The sequence below is a fragment of the Rattus norvegicus genome, chromosome 3 (assembly GCF_036323735.1).
Source record: "Rattus norvegicus strain BN/NHsdMcwi chromosome 3, GRCr8, whole genome shotgun sequence".
Lineage (NCBI taxonomy): Eukaryota > Metazoa > Chordata > Mammalia > Rodentia > Muridae > Rattus > Rattus norvegicus.
Genome location: NC_086021.1, coordinates 18,522,583 through 18,541,320, shown reverse-complemented (window position 1 = coordinate 18,541,320; position 18,738 = coordinate 18,522,583).

Below are 18,738 nucleotides of genomic sequence, written 5' to 3'. Positions count from 1 at the left end.
TGAGAGAATCAGTGGGGTGGAAGGAGACCCCAATTCTTTGTGTCACTAACTCCATCACAGCCTCAGCAGGAAGCAAGAGTGGGTACAGCTAAAAGGAAGCAGGACGAGTATGAGTAAAGCTGTGAACACGGATCAGCCCATCAGCAACAGAAGCAGGCAGAAAACCAGCTGTGATGAGATGGATTCACCAGCCAATGTCTCTGACTGACAGTCCCTAGTAACACCAGGTTGTTCTTTTCCTTCAAGTACCCTGGACTTTTCAGACACTCAAAAACCACAGAACAAAGTGTGGCAAATGCCTAAGAAACGATGTTTATACAGGTTTCATGTAGCCCAGGCTGGCCTCAAAGACACTATACACCCAAGGATGATTTTGAACTACTGGTTCTCCTCCTGGTAATGGGACTATGGGCATGGACCACCACACCAGGCTTATGAGGTACTGTAGGTGGAGCCCAGAGCTGTGTGAGCGCCAAGTGAGCACTCTGTCCACTGAGCTGCATCTCCAGCCCCTCGGGATGTGTTCTGCTAATACAACAAAACTAAAATAGAAGACTTCAATGAGAGACAACAGGAGTCTCCTAGTCCAGAAACATTAAATCACACATTCACAAGTAATACAGATGTCAAGAAATAATGAAACTATGTAACAGTAAGAAGAAAAGAAACATACTATCAAAATATGTGAGAAATAACTATGAAGGTGTTAAGAGGAAACTTTATTTACAACACTAATTCTTACATTAGAAACAAATACCAGCAACCTAATTTTTATCTACACTAGAAAATAAGAAAATAATTAATTCAATGAAAAAAATAATTGTTAAAATGAACGCCAAAACAATAAAAATAACAAATTAACAAAAAAAAAAGACAATGAAACACAATTAGTTTACTTTTTTAAAGCAAAGAATGGTATTTCATCGTCTCAGTTAGACCTAGATAGAAAAATATAAGGTCCATACTCTTTGGTGATTTAAAAAAAAAAAAAAGAAAGAAATTGCCGTGCTTTAGAGTTTATGCAGAACACTGAACCTGGTACCACAGACAAAAATTGAAAAAAAAATTATTCATCGTTTAAACCCTTTTAATGACAGTGTTTATGCTCAACTTGTCTCTCCTATAATCTGTTTAATATCAGACAAGATTTCCAGGGTTGCCATATGGAGATTATGCAATGTTGAAATGGAAGCACAGCATTGTATTCCCAACACAGACTCTGGTTGAGAACATCAGTGTTTTTATCCCGAGGAAACTAGCACAAGATCCAAGCCCAGTCTCCCGAGGCGTTGTCCCATCTTAGAGCCATTTCTTCAGACAGCACTTCCCTTGTGTCATATTTTTCTTCAAAAATCGAAACAGACTTGTTTGCTGCACTGTTTGGTATTCCATGCTACTCTGGAGATCCTGGACCATCACACATGATGAAACTTCTCGCCCACACCCCCAAACTACAGCACTGGTATCACTGTAGAGGAAATAGGAGAGACAGAAACCAAAAAGGAAAAAAAACTGTTGTTGTTTGGAGAAGAGTCATGTAAGTAGGCCAAGTTGACCTTGGACATTCTATGTATCCCAGGTTGGCCTTGGACTTACTATGTAGCCCAGGCTGGCCATGGACTTACTCTGTAGCCCAGGCTGGCCTTGATTTACGATGTAGTATAGGCTGTCTTTGGACTTACTCTGTAGCCCAGGCTGGATTTGAACTTGTGATCTCCGCGAGTATTGAGAATATAGGTATGCACTACCACACTCAGCTTTCTATCTATTATTATGAGTGACTCAGCTGTGGCCCCTCATTTGCCAGCCTCCCTCAATATCAACAACAGCATCCACAATCACCCACTAGGATAATCCCATCCTTTAACTCATCTGTTAACGTCAGACTTTACAGGACAGAGAGTCAGCAGGGTCCTCCTCCTTATTAGAACACATTTGTGTGGAGGGATTTGAGTGATTGCTTGAGTGAGCCAGTCATACCTTAACCTGGTTCTGATATTATGACCAAGAGAGAAAAAAAAAAAGAAGAAGAAAACAAAAGTAAAGGAGATGGGTCCAACACCGGGACTTGAACCTTAGCAGGTGAGGAGATGGCTCACATGTCTCAGGTAAATGATGGGTAGGCTTTGTGGCCCACACAGAATCCCAGTCCAGGGAGGTAGAGGTAGGGCAGATCCCCAGGGCAAGATAGCTGTCAAGACTAGTCATATTGGTGAACTCTGGGTTTGACTGAGAAAAGCTGCTTCAATGAATGAGGTAGAAGAGAAATGGATTAGTCCCTACATTATACACTGCATGTGCATGTATGTACACACACACACACACACACACACACACACACACACACACAGAGAGAGAGAAACAAAACAAAAAACCTTGGACTTTAGGCATTGCCTCCACTGTAGTAGCACATAGTAGGAGGTGGGGATCTAAATAAGTGTTCCTTTCCACACCCACAAAGACCAACACACTTATGAACACTCAGCCCTGGATCTGTACAATCTGATGAGGACTCCCAGATGTTTGGTTTAGTCTACTCGCTCTCTAACATATTCTGGTGTTCTGTTTCAGGAATCCTGAGCTGGGGCTCGGCTGACTTTAGTCTTACTCCCAGTCTTGCATCCAAGACAACTTTCAGCTGCCATGTACTGATCCTTGGAATTCCCTGCCAAGGTACCCTGACTTGCATTTCTCACGAGGCCACGCCATGAAGGCAGAGAAAGTGCGGCTGCCTTACTCTGCCATTTATTAGCTTAGAGTATTGGGAAATTGGCTTGAAATTTAAACCTCACTTCCCTCATGTATAAATGAGCAGGCGAACAATTCCAGTTCATCAGATCTACATTAGGAGTGAGGTAGAAAAACACATCAAAACTGTTAGTGCCAATGTGTTTTATGAATGATAAGCAGTATTATTTATATGATTTGTATCATTGGAACTTATTGTACCTGGAACGTAATGGTTTTCATTAACTTAGCACAGATGATGCGAGGAAAGCATCTAGGATGCAGAAATACTTCCTTTTTTGCTTTATTTCCAAGAAGCATCTCCTTCTGCTGCAATTATTTTTTAAAAACTTACTTTCCACTCCATCTCCCCTTAGGTGATTAGGTTAGAACGGGGTTTGGTGAGAGGGGTTATAAAACATGTTACAGAATATATCTATAAGATCAACTGTTGAGTTCAAATGGAGGCACCCTCCATGGATAAGCTATGCTCCTCCTGAAGCTATTGATTTCTTTTCTTTTTTTATTTTCATTGATTTCCTGTGATGGCTAGTCTTGGAGGAAAGAACCTCCCTCGAGGAGCCTCCTCCATCAGATTGGCCTTGTCTATGTCCAGGTGGCATTTCCTTGACCGTGAACTGATGTTGGAGAGCCTGGTCTAATGTGGGCAGCACCGCCCTATGCAGGTGGGTCTGGACTATGTAAAGGTATTTGAATGTTAGCTTAGAAGCAAGACAGTGAGCAGTCTCTGTAGTTCCTGTTTCACAATCCTGTCTTGGTTTTCCTTGATGACGGGCTGGAACAGATAAGATGAAATAACGATTTCCCTTCCCAAGATGGCTTTGGTGAGTGTATTTATCAGAACAAGAGAAAACCAAAATTAAGCTAAAATCTCAGTGCCAGATGTGGAATATCTTTCTGAAAATAGCTGACCAGCGAGATCCCAAAAGCCTTCATAACTTTACAGGTTGTTGCCATTGTTCTTCGTAGCCCTCCAGAACTTGATGGTAAGACCCTATTGCTGAGGACACTGAATCCTTTTGGTCACAGGTCACAGAAGGGTCAATCTCAAGTTGAGGTGGAAGCATCCTCTATAATGGCAAGCCTTCATGGTTCAAGAAATTGCTATGTAGGCTTCCAGGGGAGAAAATCATCTACAACCTTACTCGGGGGTGAACCATTCAAGCTAAAATGTCAGGCAAGATATGACCCTAATGTGTTAGTAGCATCGCAGTCATGGGAGTAACCAGTGGCTTTCCAATTGGATTCAAGGCATATTCAACACGAGAGAATACACATCAGGTTCTGTAAACTGGTCAAGAACCTATGGTTAGGGTGATTTGGGCCCTATGAAAGAACCTAATGCTAAATACATTGTCGAACTTCCTTCCAAACATCCATATTTGTATCTACAGGTCAGTGTTGCACTCAGCTCTCATCAGAGAAGAAGCCTCTGACTAAAATGGTAGAGACGTACAGCTGGACAAAGTGCTGGGAATCAGTGGTGTTGGACTGTTCAGGTGGAAATAAGACAGCTAAGTCTTCTCCTCCACAGCTCAGAGAACATCATGAAAGAGTGGGTGGAAGGAATGTAAGAATCAGAAGATGGGGAAGGGGACAGCAAAAGGATACTTTTAGACTGTACCTATTCATTGAACTCTTAAACTGATGGCGGCTATGGTCACCGGCACAAGACTGGGCCCCTCAACACTTCATTACAGATGGGAGAGGCCATAAAGACCCTCCCCTCCCTTGGCAATCAACATTTATTGGAGGAGGGGTTCTATCCTGCAGGCTTAGATTTTTCAAGACCTACTTTAGTAAGAGTTCTTTAACCCTTTAACCTTCCTCTAGCCCACCACCCACCAGAGGTAGTGGGAAGGAAAGGACAATAGGGCAAACAAAGGACGACGTGGACCTGCTTAGAAATAGTTCTCTGGGGTGATTTCAATCGTCATCATCAGGATATCAGTTCAGTTGACATGAATCAGCAGAGGTAGGTCGATCCACTTGCAAACACCATTCACGAACCACCAAGGACAGTTCAACCCAGAAGAAATTGCTCAGCTCCTCCAATTGGCCTGGGTTCGAGGAGGCAGCGAGAAGCCACCGCAATGTCTCCACAAGAAGTTCTCTGGTGCTTTTCTCTGTACAAAGCCATGAGAAACAATGGTCAGTGAAGAAGGAAAGGTGAACCAATGCCACAGCATGGTAATGAAGACCAGTTTCATCAAAGTCCATTGAACATCAGCGAAGAGTGTCAAGGCAAGACAATGCCATGGTGTTGCCCACTGTTGTCCAGGGTTATACTTGTACCCTTTCTAAACATCACATTCCCTTTTCACAGGCAGCGACCAGAAACACTATGTGTTTGTTCTCAGCAAAACATCCTCTCCTAAGACAGTTTCCAGAATAAAATCCATGATACTGTTGAGTCTCCAAAGAAACCAGAAATTTCTGCTTCACTCCCTTCTTCATTCCTGTACCCGTAGATAAGCTGTTCTGTCGAATTCCTCTGTACTCGTGTAATTAATTAAACTTAGGGATTACACGCAGAAAGGAGACATGATAAAGGAGGGGGGACTTATTCAAAATATCGGTGCCAATTGGAGAGGGAATGGCGTGAGAGAAGGGGTTGACCGAGGGGATGACGGAGGATGATGAGGGAGGAAGCAAGGGAGAACTGAAGGATGCGATGGGAGAATGATGGAGGGGGATGAGGGAGGGGAATTGGGAAGGGAAATAAAGAAAGGAAATGTCTAAAACTCATTATATAAGTATATGAAATTGTTAAACAAAAACATCAAAATCATCATTTTTTAAAAAAAAAAGTTAATGTTTCTCTTTATAGAGGGTCAATCATTACAACTTACGGCTTATTTTGTTGGAACAATTTTGTCTTTAAGGTTTTTTAGTTCCTTGGATCAAATTGTCAGATGTGAAGTTTTAGTTCGACTCAGTGCCATCCAGGGTTCTGTGTGACTGAAAAATCAAGTCAATAAATACTTTGTATTAATCGTCAAAATCCCAGTGAGTTCTCTCCAGTAATTTTCCTTTTATCACACTCCACCCACACCCCTTCTCTAAACTATCTCTGAATTAAGTACCTGCCACTGAATGCAAAACAAGTTCAAACCAGTGGAAGTGGGAAAAAGCAACTAAAAGCAAACAAAGTAACAAACAGCAAAACGTCTTCCCTCTGCATCTGGGATTCCATTTTAATGTTTAGGAGATTCTACTACACTGAACAAAATGAAAGAGTAGAGTCTGAGGTGGCGTTTAACTTAGCGAAGAAAGGTAGGCATAGGTGGAAATGTGGAGAAGGAGGGTGTAGGCTGTCAGCGAGCATCCTCTCTTGAAGATGTATGTAAATACCAAAGCTGAGAATGAAGAGAACCTCCTAGTGATAACGGCTATGCCAAAATTTATGAATACAAGAGCGTTTGTTTCACACTGACTGAACAATCGCACAAATAAATCACACCGCAAGTCTAGTATGCGTGTTTACACACATCAAGTGATGCTGTGTTTGGGAGGTTATATAAACAATGATTGTATGTTACTGGAGAGGTGGCTTGGTAGTTGAGAACCATTACTGCTCTTGCAGGGGACCTGAGTTCATACCCTAGCACCAACATGGTGGCTCACAAGCATTGATTTCTCTTGTTAAGTTCTGTGTCCTGCTCCTGTCTCTTGTCTTGATGAATACACGTGTATGCAGTTGCCTGGCCAGAAAAGTCCTGGGATGATTTCAATACTGGTAAGTTGATTGAAAACACACTGTTTGCCTTACAAGTTTCGCTTGTAAATAATTCTTTTGGTGACCCTCAATTATATTGTACAAATGCCTCCAGCGGTTTACGGACATAACTAAAATCACCTTTGCTTGGAAAAAGGAGTTAAGTGTTATGCCTTCTTTGATTGAAGAAGAACTAAGGCTACACTCCTCAGAGAAACAAGATATCAGGTACTGTATGAAGTGATATGCATCTAGGCAACAATAAATGTTCCACATAACCTGTGCAGTAAATTAATGTATGGAAAATACCACTCCTTTATTAGTAGTATTATTAACCTTTGTATTTGTTTATATTTCAAGTATTACCCCCTTTCCATAAACACCACTTCCACATATTCCTCCTCTTTGTCTCTAAGAGGGTGACTCCGTAAGACGCATTCATTCTTTCCTCACCCCTCTAGAATCACTCTTTTCTGGGACATCAAGCATCCAAAGGACCAAGTGCTTCCCCTTCCACTGATGTGAGATGAGGCAGTCCTCTGCTACATACGTAGGGTACCAGACCATGTATAAATTCTGAGTGGTGGTTAGGGCCATGGGAGCCCTGAGGGAGTCTGGTTAATTGATATTGTTGTTAATTACAGTCTCCTTCAGCTCCATCATCCCTTCCCCTACATTTTCCATTTGGATCTGTAGCCTCATTTCAATGTTTGGCTGTGAATATCAGCATCTGTGTTAGTCAGGTGCTGGGAGAGCCTCTCAGAGGACAGCCACACCAGACTCCTGTTTGCAAGCAAAACTCAGCATCAGCAACAGTGTCCATTTTGATGTCTGCAGATCTCTGTATGTTCTTTCGTACAGCCTCTGCTCCATATTTACCCTGCATTTCAATAGACACGGATAACTCTGATTTAATAAGAGATGGGTAAGTGTCCCATCCTCACACTGTGGTCATGTCTATCTACTGCAGGTGGTGTCTTCCGGTTCAGTTTCAATGTTGGTGTTGATGTTGGTAATGTCATCACTGTTGGGTCCAGAGAACCTGTCGCATCCCTAGTATCTGGGACATTCTAGTGGTTACCCCCATCCTCCAATGTTCCTTCTTTCTATACTCATTCTCCTGGTCCTCTGTGCTTCTCTCCTGTCTCTTCCCACATCTGATCCTGCTCTCCTGTATTTCCATTTCACTCCCCTCTCCCACACACGGTCCTTCCTCCATCTGCCTCCCATGATAATTTTCTTCCCCCTTCTAACTGGGATTGAAGCCGTCCCTATTTGTTCTTTCTTGTTGAGCTGCAGAGTGTATATGAGTTTATTGTGCATATTCTGAGATCTTGGGCTAATTTCCACTTACCAGTGAGTGCATGATATTTGCATTTATTTGTGTTTGTGTTACTTCACTCAGGATGATGTTTTCTAGTTTCATCCATTTGCCTATGAATTTCATGAAGTCATTGTATTTAATAGCTGAGTCCCACACCATCGTGTAAATGGACCCCATTATATGAATCTCTGTCTCTTTTGAGGGAAATCTGGGTTCTTTCCAGCTTCTGTCTGTTATAAATAAGGCTGCTATGAACATAGTGGAGCACGTGCCCTTGTTGTAGGTTGGAGCAAGTTTTGGGTATGTGCCATCGAATGGTACAGCCGGGTCCTCAGGTAGTAAATACTATGTTCAGTTCTCTGAGGACCCTCCAGCCTGGTTTGCAGAGTGGTTTTAAGAGCTTGCAATTTCAACAGTGACAGAGTGTTCCTTTCTCTCCACACCCTTGCCAGAGTCTGTTGTCACCTGACTTTTTATCTTAGCCATTCTGACTGGTATGAGGTAGGATCTCAGGATTGTGTTGATTTGCCTTTCCCCAACGACTAAGGATGTTGAACATTTTTTAGTTGCTTCTCAGCCATTCAGTATTCATCAGTTGAATATTTTTTGTTTTGAACTGTAGCCCACTATTAAATAGGATTATTTGATTCTCTGGAGTAAATCTTCTTGAGTTTTTTGTAAATATTTGATGTTAGCTCTCTATTGGATGTATGTGTTAGTTGCTGTGTGGAAAGAATGACAGTGTCCTTTGCCTTACAGAAACTTTGAAATTTTGTGGTTTCATTTTTCAATTTTTGATCTTAGAACAAAAGCCTTTGGTGTTCTATTCAGGAAATTTTCCCGAGTACCAATGTGTTCAAGGCTTTTCCCTGCTTTTTCATCAGTTAGTTTCAGTGTATCTGGCTTTATTTGGAGGTCTTTTTTTATTTTTTTTTATTTACTTGAGTATTTCTTATTTACATTTCGAGTTTATTCCCTTTCCCGGTTTCTGGGCAAACATCCCCCTAGTCCCTTCCCCTCCCCTTCATTATGGTGTTCGCATCCCCACCCTCCCCCCCATTTCTGCCCTCCCCCCAACAATCACGTTCACTGGGGGTTCAGTCATAGCAGGACCCAGGGCTTCCCCTTCCACTGCTGATATTTATGTGGAGGACTTTAATCTACTTTTACTTGACATTTGGACAAGGAGATAGGAATGTATTGATTTGCATTCTTCTACATTCTGCCCTTCAGATGAAACAGCACAATTTTTTAAAAAATGCTATCTTTTTATCCACTGGATGGTTGTAGATTCTTTATCACTTTTCAAGGGGCCATAGCTGTGTGGGTTCATTTCTGTGTCTTCAATTCTATTCCATTGATCTACCTGCATGTCTCTATACCAATACAATACAGTTTTTCATCACCATTGCTCTGTAATACAACTAGAGCTCAGGGATGGTGATTTCTCCAAAATGCTTTTATTTTTGAGAATAGTTTTCTCTATCCTGGGATTTATTTTATTCCAAATAAATTTGCAAACTGCCATTTCTATGTTTGTGAATAATTGAGTCAGAATATTGATGGGGATTGCATTGAATCTGTAGGTTGCTTTTCGCACAATGGTCATTTTTACAATATTAATCCTGCCAATATGCGAACATGGGAGATCTTTCTAATTTCTGAGATCTTCAATTTATTTCTACAGAGACATGTGTTCTTGTCAAATATATCTTTCACTTGCTTGGATAAAGTCACACTGAGGTATTTTATATGCTTTCTGACTATTGTCAAGTGTGTCATTTCTGTAATTTCTTTTTCAGCCTGTTTCTCTTTTGATAGAGGAAGGCTCCTGATTTGTTTAAATCAATTTTATACTCTGCCACTTTGCTAAAGTTGTTTATCAGGCTTAGAAGTTCACTGGTGGAATTTGTGGGGCCAGATCATCTGCATATAGTGACATTTTGAATACTTCCTTAGCAATATGTATCCCTTTACCTCCATTTGTTTTCTAACTACTCTGGCGAGAACTTCGAAATCTATATTAAAAAGATAGGGAGAGAGTGTGTATCCTTGTCTAGTTCCTGATTTTAGTGGGACTGCATTAAGTTTCTCTCCATTTAGTCTGATGTTGGCTACTGGTTTGCTGTATATTGCGTTTACTGTGCTTCAGTATGGTCCTTGAATTTCTGATATTTCCAAGACTTTTAACATGAAGGGGCAGGTTCTGTGAAATGCTTTCTCAGCATCTAATGAGATGATTGCTTGTTTTGTTCCCATTGAATTTGTTTTTATAGTGGTATTAGGTTGATTAGTGATCTGGTTCTGTATATTGAACCATCCCTGTATCTCCAGGATGAAGCCTACTTGACCATGATGGATCATTGTTTTGATGTGTTCTTGGATTTGGCTTGCAAGAAATTTACTGAGAATTTTTGCAGGGAAATTCATGAATAAATTGGTCTGAAATTCTCTTTCTTTGTTGGGTCTTTGTTTGCTTTAGTTATAAGCATAACTGTGGCATCAGAGACGGAATTGTGCAGTGTTCCTTCTATTTCTAGTTTGTGGAATATTTTGGAGAATATTGGTATTAGGTATTCTATGAACGTCTGAGAGAATTCTGTATTAAACCTTTCTGGTCCTGGGATCTTTGGTTGGGAGACATTTAATGACTGCTTCTACTACTTTACGAGTTATGGGAGTATTTAGATGGTTTATCTGATACTGATTCAACTTTGGTAACTTGTATCTGTCTAGAAAATTATCCATTTAACCCTTACTTTCCCGTTTTTTTTTTTTCGGTTCTTTTTTTTTTTTTTTTTTTTTTTTGGAGCTGGGGACGGAACCCAGGGCCTTGCGCTTCCTAGGCAAGCGCTCTACCACTGAGCTAAATCCCCAACCCCTACTTTCCCGTTTTGTTAAGTGTAGGCTTTTATAGTAGGATCTGATAATTTTTTGAGTTTCCTCATTTTCTATGGTTATATCTCTATTTCACTTCTGATTTTGTTATTTTTAATTTGAATATAAAGGATTTACCTATTTCTAGATTTTTCATAGAGCCAGCTAGTGGTTTTGTTGATTCTTTATATAATTCCTTTTCTTTCTTCTTGGTTGATTTCAGTCCGGAGTTTGATTATTTCCTGCTGTCTAGTCCTCTTGGTATATTTGGATTTTTATTGGTTCTGAGATTTCAGGTGTTCTGTCAAACTGCGAGTGTATCATAGCTCCTGCTTCTGTGTGGAGGCTCTCAGACCTATGAGTTTTCCTTTAGCATTGCTTTTTTGTGTTCCCAAGTTATGCCTTCATTTTCACTAAATTCAAAATATCTAAATGTGACTTTTAATCACATAAAAGGAGTTAGGATTATATTATTAAATTATATTTCCCCAACATCAATTAAATTGATTTATTTTACTTGAATTAATTAAACATGCTATAGCAGGAAAAAGATTAATTTTCTTTTGTTAGGTTAAGACTAAATTTAACTTTTACATCCTCCTGCCTATCATAAAATCAGTATTCTAATAAAGAAAGATGTGCCAGGCACAGGCCTAATTTCTAGTATAACCTGTAATTACAATCATCAGTCTTGTCAGGTTCAAGTGATTGTTCACCTCATGCCTGTAAAATAAAATGATCAACATGGCAGAGTAACCATAAGGGCAGTGCAGTGGCATAAATAGCTTGGTGTTAGCCAACAGCTCTCTAATTTTGCTTAAGTCCTGTTCAATGAACATGGATGGTCCTGGTAATTTACCCACATATATAAGGCTATTGAAGCTGTGGTTATGGGGGACAATGTACAGCCCCTTACTTACTTAAGCCAGTATCTTACCTAACAACAATCAAAGCCATGTGTCCTTATATACAGAATTAATTACAGTCTCTGCAACAAACATCACAGTGAAAATACCAGCCATTCAAAATGCAGGATAGAAACTTCAAGTCCAGTCTCAATGACTCTATCTACAAAACGTCACTTGATTCAAGGCTGAGGAACATTACAGAAGAGGGGCAAGGAGATTGTAAGAGACTAAAGTTTACTATGAGATGGTGTCTCAAAGTAACACCAGAAATTACACTCATAACGTCTCACTAACACGACTGCCTCAATAACAGCTGAGGAAGACAGGGAATGGGGAGAATGAAAGTTTAGTTTTCTTTCTGTTTCAATTCCCTCTTCTTACTCTTCTTCTTCTTCCTCTTCCTCTTCCTCTTCCTCTTCCTCTTCCTCTCCCTCCTCCTCCTCCTCCTCCTCCTCTTCTTCTTCTTCTTCTTCTTCTTCTTCTTCTTCTTCCTACTCTTCCTCTTCCTCTTCTTCTTCTTCCTCTTCTTCTTCTCCCTCTTCCTCTTCTTCTTCTTCCTCTTCTTCTTCCTCTTCCTCTTCCTCTTCTTCCTCTTCTTATTCTTCTTCTACCTCTTCTTCTTCTTCTTCTTCTTCTTCTTCTTCTTCTTCTTCTTCTTCTTCTTCTTCTTCTTCTTCTTCTTCTTCTTCTTCTTCCTCCTCCTCCTCCTCCTCCTCCTCCTCTTCCTCTTCCTCTTCCTCTTCCTCTTCCTCTTCTTCTTCTTCTTCTTCCTCTTCTTCCTCTTCTTCTTCTTCTCCTCCTCCATCTTCCTCCTCCTCCTCCTCCTCCTCCTCCTCCTCCTCCTCCTCCTCCTCCTCCTTCTTCTTCTTCTTGTTTCTCTCTCATTGTTGGATATTTCTCTTTTACATTTCGAATGTTATTCCCTTTTCCAGGTTTCCAGTCCATAAGCCCCTTAACCCTTCCCCCTACCCTTCTATAAGGGAGTTCACATCCCCACACGGCCACCCCACTCCTCCCCACATTCCCCTACACTGGGGCTCCAACCTTGGTAGAAACAAGAGTTTCTCATTCCATTGTTTTCAGCAAGACCACCCTTTGCTACACATGCAGTAGGAACCATGAGTCAGTCTATGTATAGTCTTTCTGTTGTGGTTTCATCACTGGAAACACTGGGTGGTTGGCATTGATATTATTATGGGGTTACAATTCCCTTCAGCTCTTTCAATCCTTTCTCTAATTCCTCCAACTGGGGTCTCATTCTTGATTCAGTGGTTTGCTGATGGCATTTGCCTCTGTATTTGACATTTTCTGGCTGTGGCTCTCCGGATGGATCAATATCCAGTTATTGTCAGCCTGCACTTCTTAGCTTCATACATCTTATCTAGTTTTGGTGTCTGTATATGTATGGGCTACATGTGGTCCAGGCTCTGATGGCAGGTCCTTCAGTCTCTGCTATAAAGTTTGCCTCCTCATCCCCTCCTGTGGGTATTTTGTTCCCCTTTAAAGAAGGAGTGAAGCACCTGCATTTTACTCATCCTTCTTGAGTTTCATGTTGTCTGGGCATGCATAATGGGTAACTCAAGCTTTTTGGATAATATCTGCTTATCAATGAATGGATACTGAGTGTGTTTTTCTGTGATTGAATAACCTCACTCAGGATGATATTTTCTAGTTCATTCTATTTGCCTAGAATTTCATGAAGTCATTGTTTTTACAGCTGAGTAGTATTCTACTGTGTAGATGTACCACATTTCTGTATCCATTCCTCTGTTGAAGGGCATCTGGGTTCTTTCCAACTTCTGGCTATTATAAGTAAGGCTGCTATGATCAGAGTCGAATATATTTCTCTGTTGTATGTTGGACTGTCTTTTGGGTATATGCCAAGAGAGTTATAGTAGGGTCCTAAGGTAATGGAATGTACAATTTTCAGAGGGACCTTCAGACTGATTTTCAGAAGGCATGTTCAAGTCTGCAATCCCACCAACGATGGAGGAGTGTTCCTCTTTCCCCACATCTTCGACAGCATCTGCTGTCACCCGAGATGTATATCTTAGCCATTCTGAATGATGTGAGGTGGAATCAAGATTGTTTTGATTTGAATTTCCCTGATGACTAAGGATGTTGAATATTTATTTAGGTGCAACTGTTGGTTGCAGTTTTGTCCAAATGATAGTATCTTTTGCCTCACAGAAGCTTTTCCATTTCATGAGGTCCTATTTGTCAATTCTTGATCTTAGAGGATAAGTCATTGGTGTTTTGTTCAGGAAATTTTCTCCAGTGCCCATGTGTTCAAGACTGTTCACAACCTTTTCTTCTTTCGTTTGAGTGTATCAGGTTTGATGTGTAGGTCCTTGATTACCTTGGACTTAACCTTTGTACATGGTCATAAGTAGGGGATAATTTGCCTTCTTCTACATGCTGGCTTCCAGTTGAACCAGCCATCTATTTGGAAAATGCTATGTTTCTTCCTTTAGATGGTTTTATCTCCTTTGCCAAAGATCAAGTTATAGGTGTGTGGGTTCATTTCTGGGTCTTCAATTCATTTCCACTTGTCAATCTGTCTGACTCTGTACCAACACCATGCATTTTTTATCACTGATGCTCTATAATACTGCTTGAGTTCTGTGGTGATGATTCCCCCAGAGGTCCTTTTATTGTTGAGGATAGTGTTCACTATCCTGGCTTTTTCTTAATCCAAAAGAATTTACACATTGCTCTTTCATAATCTATTAAAGAATTGAGTTGGAATTCTGATGGAGATTGCATTGAATGTGTAGATTGTTTTTGGCTAAATGGTCATCTTTATTATATTAATACTGACAACCCATGAACATGTAAGCTCTTTCTATCTTCTGAGACCTTTTTCAATTTCTTTCTTCAGATTCTTGAACTTCTTGTCATACAGATCATTCACTTCCTTGGTTAATCTAACACCATGATAATATCTTTATTTGGGACTATTGTGAAAGGTGTGAATTCATTATTTTCTTTCTCAGCCTGTTCATTGATACATTGAGGAGAGGAAGGCTCCTGGTATATTTGAGTTAATTTTATACCCTGACATTTTTCTGAAGTTGTTTATCAGGTTAAGAAGTTCTCTGGTGTAACTTTTGGGATCACTTAAGTATATACTATCATATCATGTGCAAATAGTGATATTTTGATTTCTTCCCTTTCAATTTGTATCCCTTTGTCTTCCATTTGCTCTCTGATTGCTTCAGCTATGATATGGAGAACTGTATTGAATAACTAGGGAGAGAGTGGTCTGCCTAGTCTAGCCCTGATTTTAGTAAGATCGCTTCAAGTTTCTCTCCATTTAGTTTGATCTTAGCTAGAGGTGTGCTGTATATTTCTGTCACTATGTTGAGATATGGACCTTCAATTCCTGATCTTTCCATGACTTTTATCCTGAATCATTGCTGAATTTTCTCAAATGCTTTCTCGCATCTAATGAAATGATCATGTGTCCTTATCTTTGAGTTTGTTTGCATGTTGGATCACATTAATTGTATGTCTAAGTGGGGAATTATATCTAATCAACTGGATCAAAGATTATTGTGTTGTGTATTCTTTATGTGAGGGTTTGTGTATAGGAAAGTGTGGTCGACACGAAACATTGGGTATCCGACGAGTGGGTATGTGTTTATGCCAATATATCTAGCAGAGAAATTCAGACACTTCAGTGCCAGAGTTAGCAGGGTAAAAGACAACTTTACTTTTTTATTTTTATATTTTTACAACAACACATTCACTTCTGTATTTGATATGCTCTAGCTGTGTCTCTCAGGAAATATCTATATCCTTGTTCCTGACAGAATGCACTTCTTAGCTTCATCAATCTTATATAGTTTTGGTGAGTGATGTGTGTATGTGTGCGTGTGTATATATATATATATATATATATATATATATATATATATATATATATATATACACATACATACATGGGTGGCTCCTACAGTTATGAGGATAGGTGGAATATTCACATGGTTCCTGTGAAAGAAGTCAATGGAGAATCAACAAATGACAATGCCAAATATTCCCTCCTGTTCTTATGAACATACTGAAGTTGAGGTTTCACTACACCTCAACTTCCTGCACCTCAACCATTCCTCTCCCTGCCCTTCCTCCTGCATCGTATTATTCCCCTAGAAAGAATCATGGTAAAACACCCAAAACCCTCATGTCTGGCCCTGGGAACACAGTGTGGTAGATAATGCAGAACTGATATCAAATGGGACTAGAGAATTGAATTCTATAGTCCATGTTGTCCTTTGGTTTACTGATGACTGGCAATTTTTACCTAAAATAAGTACTTGGGACTGTATCTTTTCAGGTACAGAGTATTTACACTCTTATATTCACTGTATGGCTGGGCCACATTTGTTGCCAAAATCATTGCAGAAAATGAAATTGGAAAACAGAATTTTTGAGTACTCATTCAGCAAGATTTACCATGTCCTGTACCGAGAAATTTACAATGAGAAAGTGAAATACAATATTCATTCAATTTAAGGTCTGAAGGGAAAATACTTGCCTTTGGGAAACAGAGAACATCTAGAAAATTGAACTCTATTTCACGAAATGTACCTGAGAGTAAAATTATTATCCAGAAAAATCTCCTCCACTCCATGTTACAATATCTTTTCTACCAATTCCAAACTCTTGACTACATTTTTCAATTCAAAGCATGTAACCACTAATGAAGCAAAGAAAAGTCTGTAACTTTAGAGAGATGGAGTGTGTATCACAGGAGACACACCTGGAAAGTGCATGCTTGAATCTTGTCAATGTAAGGAAAGCTGTTTAGCTGGTAGGCCATGGCACGTCTCAGTGACATCATCCTTAAGCCCTCTCTGAAAAATCTCATGTAACCCGGAGATTACTAGCTTCTTCTGTGATGTCACAAGTGTTGTGACTGCAAACGCCTCTCATATTCCTTCTGCACCTCTAAGGTTTACTAATTGGCATCTAATTCAGTGTAAACAGACATTTGGGAGGGAGAACAAAGAGGATTAAGAGATCAGAGATGGGGATAAAGAAGCTGCCCTTCTGTCTTGGTATAAAAAATGGAAGAAATACGTGGTCCTTGGGAAAGCTCAGTGAGTTCTTGGTAGGGTTGAGTGGTATCGCTGAACAGATAGCACAGATCTGAGCCTTCCACATATGGGAAGCAGGAGCTGGGAGCCTCTCAGAAGCATCTGGACTTCCCCGTTCTTATACTTCCTGGATGTCAGAGAGTTAATATCATTCATTTCTTCATTCAAAAAGCCAAGTGATGGGAAGGGCACAGTTGTTTTCCTGAGAGCACATGGCCTTTATTCTTTTTGACAAGAAAATGGACCTAAAGGAGACAGGAAGGACAAGTATTGGATCCCTGGCTCTGAGTAAACTCCTCCATGCTTTGGATATCTATAGTGCCATTTGTGTCTGACACTGATATTATGGAGAGACAAGTGCTTCTAATTGAGATATCACCATCTCACTCATTTAACTATTATTTTTCTGACTACCATTCCCTGAGAGTGACTCATTAGAATTCTGAGTCAATAGCTGTGATTAGCTGGTAGTTTTCTTTTCTTTTATTTCTTATATTTTTTTTTAATTTTTTACAAATTGTATTTATTTTTTAAAAATGTATATTTATATATGTACATTTAAAATATTGTTTCCTTAAAAATTTCCTAACATAATATCACTAACAGGTCCCTCTCCAATTCTTCTATATCCCCCACCCTTACTTTCCCTTCACATTCCCTTTAAATGCAACTCAAACCAAGAGAGGACCAAGGACTTCTCCTTCCATTGGTGCCCAACAAGGCCATCTTCTACTACATATGCAGTTGGATCCATAGGTATTTCCATTTTCCATCTTTGAATATTGGTCGCGTACCAGAAAGCTCTGTTTCATTGGCATTGTTCTTATGGGTTGAAAGTGTTGTCACCTCTTGTTATCCTTTCTCAGAATCTACCAACAGGAAGTCCATTTCCAGTTTACTTTTTAGTTTACTTTTTAGTTTGACATGCTCTAGCTGTGTCTCTCAGGAAATATCTATATCCGTTTCATGGCAGAATACACTTCTTAGCTTCATCAATCTTATCCAGTTTTGGTGGTTGAATATATAAACATATATATATTTACAAATATATATAATTACATATATATATATATATATATACACTTTTGATGCTTCCTACACCTATTAGGTTACGTAGAATGTTTACATTGATTCTGTGCAAATAGGTCAAGAATGTAGAATTTACAAATGACAATATCAAATAGATTCCCTCCTCTACTTATGAAGGTATTGAAATTGAGGTTTCAGTGTTCCTCAAGCCTTTTTTTTGCCCTGCCCATCCTCCTGTTTGTTATATTTGGCCTTAAGAAAGAATCATGGTAAAACATATAAAACCTATCAAGTCTGGCCATGGGAACACAGGAAGGTAGCCATATCTGGATTTCCCTCCTTCTAGTGGTTCCTGTAAGTCAGAGAGTTTATATCATTAATATTTTCATCCTAAAAGCCAGGTGTTGGGAAAGACACTATTCTTTTCCTTAGAGCTGATGGCTCTTATTTTTTTGCCCAGGTCCTAAGGAAGAAGTGAAAGAAAAGTATTGTGTCCTCAGCTCAGAGTAAACTCCTCAATTATTTGGATACCTATAGTGCAGTTTGCGTCTTATACTGGTATTTGGGAGAGAGACGTAATTCTAGTTCATCATATCAGTCTTTCCACTAGTATTACTCTGACTCCCATTGCCTGATAGTTACCCTTTAGATTTCTCATTCGATATGTCTGATTAGCTGGCAGTTTTCATATTTTTAACTTATTAATTTTTTTTATTTTTTAGCAATTTTTTGCTTTTTTAATTTGATTTATCCATATTTACATTTCAAATATTTTGGCTTTTCTCTGTTTCCTGTCCATAAGATCGCTATCTGGTCTCCCTACACTTCTTGTATAATCCCCCTTACTGCCCTTTTACCTTCCCTTCAATTGGTAATAAAATCTAGTTTACACCAAGGTCATCTCATTCTATTTTTTTTTTCGTGGTTCTTTTTTTCGGAGCTGGGGACCGAACCCAGGGCCTTGCGCTTCCTAGGCAAGCGCTCTACCACTGAGCTAAATCCCCAACCCCCAAGGTCATCTCCTTGTATAGGTGC